We start from the raw sequence: 8042 nt of genomic DNA, 5'->3' as shown, positions 1-8042 counted from the left end.
TTAAAATTCAACCACAAAATACAAACATTGCATTTATAAGACGATGACTTTAACATACCACCTTACTCTTAGAAAGAAAAGTGGAAGAGAGGTCTCAAGCCATCTCAACCACAAAAACTTGTTGATCGCTGGATATATTGTGGAAAACGGAATCAGTGCATGTAAGTAAAGCACTGTACCCATATTCCTAAACAAATCCTTACAATCATATATAAAAATAAAATAAAATCATATACAATAATTGCGAAATTTTAGAAGGGTCAGCTGACCACTCTAATTATTCATTGATCACTCTAATTACTAATGCAGGAGACCATGATTATCTGGATCTTCATGTTTAGGTACGCCTATTTTTTTTTGCCAGGTTAATATTCTTCATCTTCTCAAATTCTGTACCAGTCTTCTGTTCTGCAATGATAATACAAAACTTTATTAATACGAATTATGCTAAACAATTGAATGATGTACGCATACATATACATGGCCCTTCTAGAGAGAGATTTCTATATTGGATTAAAGTTCAATTATCTAAACTGTTTTCAGCCTCTATTTAAATATCATCCTGACAAAAAGTTAGTTGAATTGGAAATCAATTTATACATTAAAAAAAAAAAATAAGCGAATACATTTTTCGATAAGAACTTCTGACACATATGTATATATTTGGGAAAGGGCTCATTTGGTTCGCTGATTGAATTTCTTGGGAATGAACTTCCCATGTCTAATCCCATGAGATGAGAATAGATTATATTTTTTTTGGTTTGGGGGGGGTGGGAAGGAGGAGGAGGAGGAGGGGGGTTGTGCGGAATTTCCCAATCTCAGCCAAGGCTATGAAATTCTCCTTACATGATAAGTCCATATCCATGAGTCCAAAATTGCATTCCCAAGAGTGCACTTACCAAACATGAGAATGCAATTTCAAACCCATTCCCAAGCTCCTAAACATTGAACCAAACGGGCCTAAGGGCTCGTTTGGGAGTGATTCTAAATATGACAATAATCACTTCTCCATATAATCACTTTAAGTGGTTTCAGGTCATTCTATGGAGAAGCATGTGAGAGGTGCTTTTCCAAGAATCACTCCAAAACGTGCCCTGAGAACATCAGACAGATGTGTATAATCTAAATCCTAAAGTTCGTAAAATAAAACCATCAGACACAAACATATATATTTGGGAAAGAGACTAACTGGTTTCTGAAGAACGGGAGACTCTGGCAAGCGCAACTTTGGATGAGAACAACAACAATATGATGAAGACACTCATGTACACAGAATTGGCCTTGGGAACCATTTTTTATGATAGCCAGGTATAAGTTTTCCTCCTCCCTTCTCAATCCCACACCCCCACCTTATAATATATATAACTCCAGTAAACACCACATAGGGAAAATAAGTTGTAGTGTCCACTGATTAGTTATGTGAACCAAAACAAAGTCAAGGTCTTCACGCGTTTCACAAGCCAAGGTCAAGGGCTTTGGGGACAGTGGATCCGCTCTTCATGAACTCGATCTTTCATCAAATAGTTTAGTCGGGATGATCCCAAAGGACTTTGAGAGATCGACTACTTTCTTTGTTGAATTTGAAGTTGAATGGCAATCAACTTTGGCGTCCTATAGCACTATGCATTTGGATCATTAATTAATATTGAATATCTTGATTTTCATTACTAATATCACTAAGGCCTTTTATGATAAAACCCCACACCTATTGAGCTTTGTAGGTGGTTAAGTTAGTCTTGCGAGTAGTGGGCCGTTGGCTGCCTTTACCCTTACTCAATATGTGGTGTTCACATGGTGTTGCGCTTGAATATTTGAGTCCGATGTGGGCTTGGCTCCACACTAAAACCATTTTAAATTTCAGAGACAATTTCAAAGAGACGGGCTAGTAGCCCACTACAAACAACATCGATATTATCTCCAATTTAACCACTTAAGAAACCTAGTAGGTGTAGGGTTTTATCACAGTAGCTCTCAATGTTTTTAAAAGTGGTGTCATTCATTATATATTGTATTTCATTCAATCAAATTTTCAATGTGGAACTTTATATTCTTCAACAAATTGAACCAAGAACAAATTAATGTGTTGTATTTGCAGGATAACACCAAAATGGTTAGACCAGATTATCCTATTTATTACCACCTCTGGAAAAAAATTCACATCCCAAATTTTTATTTCTTGTACTAAAGCTTGTGTGTTTTAGCCTGGCGGCTGACGCAGTCCATATGCAATCGATGCATTTGAATATGTTAATCCATTTAGAATTCATAAACTAGCAATCTTAACATTAATTCAATGAATTGATGAATTCAGTCATTCAACAGATTGCTTGGACATTTGAAATATGGAAAAGTACTAGCACATGCGACTACTTAATATGTCCTTTGGATTGGACATTTGAATATGTTCCGCCCAATTATATATTGTATTTAATTTAAGTTTCCGATTGACATTTTACTCCTTCAACATCAAGAAACTAAGGGGTCGTTTGGTATGACGGACTGTTATGGACTGGATTAAATCCTAGGACTGTCTTGAATTAGCTCGGATTGGACTAAGCTGGATTAAGTACTGGCTTACGTTTGGCGTTGCGTCGGACTAATAAACTGGATTGTAAAAATAGTGAAGACTTATGTTTGGTGTTGTGTCGGACTAATTTTTTTTTATAAATATTTAATTTTAATTAAGGATTTTAGCCTAAAAATAAAAATTCTAATATTTTTGAAAGACTAAAACTATCTCATTTCTTTTTATATTTCTTCTCCCTTACTCTTCTCTCCCTTATCTTTTTTCTTTGTCTTTTCTTCTCTGGCCATACCTTTTTTTTCCCTTTCTTCCTTCCTCTTCTCTCCTTTGTCTTTTCCTCTTCCTTTTCTTCCCTGGCCCGTTTCTTTTTTTTTCTTCCTCCTCCTTTCTTCTTCTTTCCATTCCCAAGTCATTTATGTTTTTCTTCGTTTCCTTCTTCTTATTCTTTCCTTTATCTTTTCTTCTTCCTTCCCTCCTTTTCACTCTCTCTTAATGCCACTACAGATCCAACCATCAACTCACCCTCTCTCTCTCTCTCTCTCTCTCTCTCTCTCTCTCTCTCTCTCTCTTTGTGGTTCCACTAATGAATGGTTGTGGTGGTTCGATTGGGTGGTGCTGGTGGTTTAGCTGGGTATGTGGTGGCTGGTGATGATGGTTCGATTGACTGATTGGGTGATGGTGATGGTTCGATTGGGTATGTGGTGGCTGGTTATGGGTTTGATGGTGGTGGTCTGATGGTTGTGGAATTGGGGTAATGGTGGTATGTTTGATGTTTCGGCCTTCTGTGTTTGATGGTGGTGGTGGTATTCAGCCGTTCTCCCTGTACAAAATAGCGCCCTCGCTATTTAGAGAGCCAAATTTTGGGATCGCTATATTAGACAAGCGAGTCCAATGGTTTTTTTACCCATTGGACTATATAATCTCATTTAACTTAATCCCTTCCCTTACCAAACATAGGTTTTTAGGATTATTTAACCCAGTTCAGTCCAGTGAGGGTTAGTGAAGCATCCCAAACAGGGCCTAAGACAGTTAAAAAAACCATCGATAAACAAATAATTTTCATGAAGAAACATACGATAACCCTAAACCAAGCCTCTCTAGTGGAGTGGGTGGGGGGTGGAGGTGGAGAAGCAGATCTGACAGGGCTTTTTGGCTTCTTCTTTTTGTTTTGATGTTGTAGGTTTACGAGTTGATGTATTTTTGGTGGTATTGCCCTTGCCTCCACTGTGGGGGTGGTGGTTGTTAAACTGTAGAGTTTTATGTAGTTTGTCCTATTGATGAAATACATTGTTAAATTGTGGAGTTTTATGTAGTTTGTCCTATTGTATTTTATTTCATCAAGTTTTCGATAGTATTTAACATTATTCAACGGCCAAAAACAAAGAATGAACATTGTCAAGCATCCAAGTTATTGCTAACTCTTCTGTCAATTTCATCATTAAAATTCAACCACAAAATCCAAACATTGCATTTATAAGACGATGACTTTAACATACCACCTTACCTCTTAGAAAGAAAAGGTGGAAGAGAGGTCTCAAGCCATCTCAACCAAAAACACTTGTTGATCGCTGGATATATTAATATTCCTAAACGGAATCAGTGCATGTAGGTAAAGCACTGTACTCATATTCCTAAACAAATCCTTACAATCATATACAATAATTGCGAAATTTTATAAGGGTCAGCTGACCACTCTAATTATTCATTCATCACTCTAATTAATAATGGATACGGCCATGTCCATCTGGACGTTGCATTTTAGGTATTAAGTTTAGAGAGACAAAGAATATGGGAAAGTATTTGATATTCCTTGAATGAATATTTACAGCATCATGCAGCCATTATATGGCAATAAAGGAGAGCTATTACAGGAAAAAAATAATGTACAATATTCCTATGCTATAATTAGGGAATATACAACTAATCAATGGGATTTTGTCTAACACTCCCCCTCAAGTTGGCGAGTGAATGTCATGAAGTCCCAACTTACTACTTAAGTGATGAAATTGTTCTTTTCCCAATGGTTTGGTGAAGATGTCTGCAAGTTGAGAACAGGATGGTACATAGGATGGTGTAATAATGCCAGCTTGTAATTTTTCTTGCACAATGTGACAATCAATCTCAATATGTTTCGTGCGTTCATGAAAAACATGATTTTTGGCTATGTGAATAGCTGCTTGGTTGTCACAAAATAAATATGCGGGCTGAGTTTGTGGAACCTTGAGATCTTGCAAAATATATCACATCCATGTAATTTCCAAACATGTTGCAGCCATAGCTCGATATTCTGCTTCAGCGGAAGAACGGGCCACATTGGCTTGTTTCTTTGACTTCTAGGAAATTAAAGAGTTTCCTAAGAAGACACAGAATCCCGAAACAGATCGCCGTGTCGTCGTACACCGTGCCCAATCTGAGTCACAATAAGCTTTTAAAATTAGATCATTAAAGGAAAGAAAAAATAATCCTTGACCAGGATGGCCTTTAATGAACCGTAAAACTCTCAAAGCAGCTTCCCAATGAGGTGTACGAGGATTCTGCATAAATTGACTCAAGATTTGCACGGAGTATACTATATCAGGCCTTGTCACTGTGAGGTAAATTAATCTCCCAACCAATCTCCTATATTTGGTGGGATCATGTAACAAATCGCCATCTTTAGGATTTAATTTTAAATGCTCCTCCATTGGGAAGGAATTAGGACGAGATCCCAATAATCCTGCATCCTTCAAAATATCTAATGCATATTTTTGTTGTGAAACAAAAATCCCTTTTCGAGACCGAGAGACTTCAATGCCGAGAAAATACTTTAGATGTCCAAGATTTTTGATGCGGAATTGTTGCAAGAGAGTATCTTTGAGGGACTTAATGGCGTGTTCATTGTTGCCTGTTAGAATAATGTCGTCTACATAAATGAGCACTGTAGTAAAGGAGTTGCCTTCAGATTTGGTAAATAAGTAATAATCGGCCTTTGATTGAATGAAACCTGCCTATGGGAGGCTTGCTTTAAACCATACAAGGACTTGTTGAGCCGACATACCATATTCTCCCCCTGCCGGCGAAGACCAAGAGGAACATCCATGTAGACAACCTCATCAAGATCACCATGAAGGAAAGCATTTTGAACATCCAGTTGATGGAGGAACCAATTGCGAGAAGCAGCAACTGCTAAAAGACACCGCATAGTAAGTTTGGCGGTGGGAGAAAAAGTCTCCTGATAATCAATCCCTTCAAGCTGGTATAACCCTTAGCAACAAGACGGGCTTTGTAGCATTCGACAGAACCGTCAGAATGGTATTTGATCTTGTAAACCCATTTGCAACCAATAGGCTTATGAGTGGCGGGTAAAGGAACGAGAGTCCAAGTATCGTTGTGCATGAGGGCATCAAGCTCAGCTTGCATAGCATCCCACCATTTGGGATCTTGGACTACCTGATTATAGTTAGTGGGCTCATGAAGACCAGAAATATTAGCAAGAAAAGAAAAATGGGAAGGAGAAATAAGAGAATAAGATAAAAAATTAGAGAGAGGATGCCTTGTACCTTGTTTAGAACTGGACAACGGAGTCAATGATTGATGGGGTCCACGATGAGCAAAGTTCATGTAATAATTGTCATGCCCGTGGGTTGGGTGCAGTGCAGTGGAATGGCGGAGGGGTGGAGGTGTGGGAATAGGAGGAGCTAGAAGGTCAGTAGGTGGGACCAATTGAGTATCGGAGTGGGAAACTGGGGAGGTAGGTAAAGGAGCTGGTGTAGGAGGCACGATTGGGGAAGTGGGTAGACTGGTGGTGCTGGAGGTAGGAGAAATGGCAGGGGGATGTCGGGTGAGGTGGTGTGCAGAACGGAAAAGTCAACAGAGGGGTCAAAAAATGGTGCAAGAGGGAGAGGATGTGAAGTGGGCATGGGGTCCAATGGAAAAGTTGGAGGAAAACCTGTGGTAGGATCAGATGAGGTGATGGGTTTAAAAGGAAAAGTAGTTTCATGGAATCAAACATCCCTACTAACAAAAAATTGCCAAGAATCCAAATCAAATAATTTGTAACCCTTTTGCCCAGAAGGATACCCAACAAAAATACACTGACGAGCACGTGGAGCAAATTTGGAAATGGGATGGACCGTAGTAGCATAACACAAATAACCAAAAATACGAAGATGATCATATGAGGGTGCACGATTATATAAATGTTCAAAAGGTGTGATGTTAGAGAGAAGCGGGGTAGGCAAACGGTTAATTAAATAGACTGCAGTTAACACACACTCACCCCAAAAGCGCATAGGTGCATTAGATTGAAAAAGTAAAGCACGAGCAACTTGTAAAATGTGGCGATGCTTTCTTTCGACAACGCCATTCTGTTGTGGGGTGTAAACACAAGAACATTGAAATTCAACACCATGAGTAAGAAAAAAGGAATGCAATGAAAGAAATTCGGCACCATTATCACTGCGAATGATTTTAATGTGGGAATTAAATTGAGTGGAAATAAGAGTAAAAAAAGACATAAGCAACTGAGGAGCATCAGATTTATGATTCATAAGAAATAACCATGTGCAACGAGAAAAACCATCAACTATGGTTAAAAAATACCGTGCACCCGAATGTGTTGGGTGCTTATGAGGTCCCCAAATATCACAATGTATTAAGTGAAAAGGAAATTTCGAAGAAATAATACTAGATGGAAAAGGAAAACGAGTCTGTTTTGCTAAGGGACAAATTTCACAATTATTGTCAAATGATGGATGAATACAGGAAACAGACTTAGACACTAGATGCAAACCAGCAGGAGAAGGATGGCCAAGGCGATGGTGCCATATGGTGTTGGAAGCGGTGGTGTGACAGAAATGGAGGACTTGCGAACTGGTGACATGAAGTAGAGGCCACCACTTTGCTTACCCTATCCAATCATCTTCCCCGTAGCCAAGTCCTGCAAAACACAAAAATCAGGAAATAAGATCACACAACAATGCAAAGACTGAGTGATTTTACTGGCAGATAAAAGATTTAAGCGAAAGGAAGGCACATGAAGAACATCTTTTAAAATAATATCTTTATTAAAAAGTATCGTGCCAGTAGAATCAATGGGGATGGAAGAACTAGTAGAATGTGATTGAACAAATAAAGAGGAGTCTGAAGTAATATGGCATGTAGCACCACTATCTAAAATCCAACGGTCCGAAAAAATTGAATGAACATAGGGATAATTATACAGACCTGTTGCATTTGCATATGCATCAATATTACCCTTAGGCAAGTGGGCCATATTGGCCATGGCAGTGGTCAACTGATTATATTGCTTGGTGGAAAGTCCTAGGATAATGGCCTGAAAAGGATGGCTGTCATGGGAAGACAAAATAGAAGTGGAGCTGTGAGGATTATAGCCATTGGTAGGCTGGGACCCAGCGGCATTTGTTGCTGCATTTGCTGTTGCATGGATGGCATGGAAAGCATGGTGTGAGGACTGGTCCATATGTTGTCCTTGTCTATGACTATTGCCTTGGTTTGGCTGGCGAGCTATGGACTTGAA

At 38.8% G+C, this 8042-nt stretch overlaps 1 long non-coding RNA gene across 1 annotated transcript; it reads right to left on the bottom strand.

Moving 5' to 3' along the window:
• Positions 1-1370, bottom strand: LOC148920584 (uncharacterized). The gene is made up of 2 exons (XR_016126983.1): positions 1190-1370; positions 1-408 (listed from the first exon to the last, which is right to left on the bottom strand). It is a non-coding gene; the product is annotated as an uncharacterized LOC148920584 (long non-coding RNA).
• Positions 1371-8042: the final 6672 nt, after the last annotated feature.

This window comes from Prunus mume, linkage group LG1 (genome assembly GCF_029339155.1).
Source record: "Prunus mume cultivar Tortuosa linkage group LG1, ASM2933915v1, whole genome shotgun sequence".
Classification (NCBI taxonomy): Eukaryota; Viridiplantae; Streptophyta; class Magnoliopsida; order Rosales; family Rosaceae; genus Prunus; species Prunus mume.
This window is presented reverse-complemented; position numbering and strand designations above follow the sequence as displayed.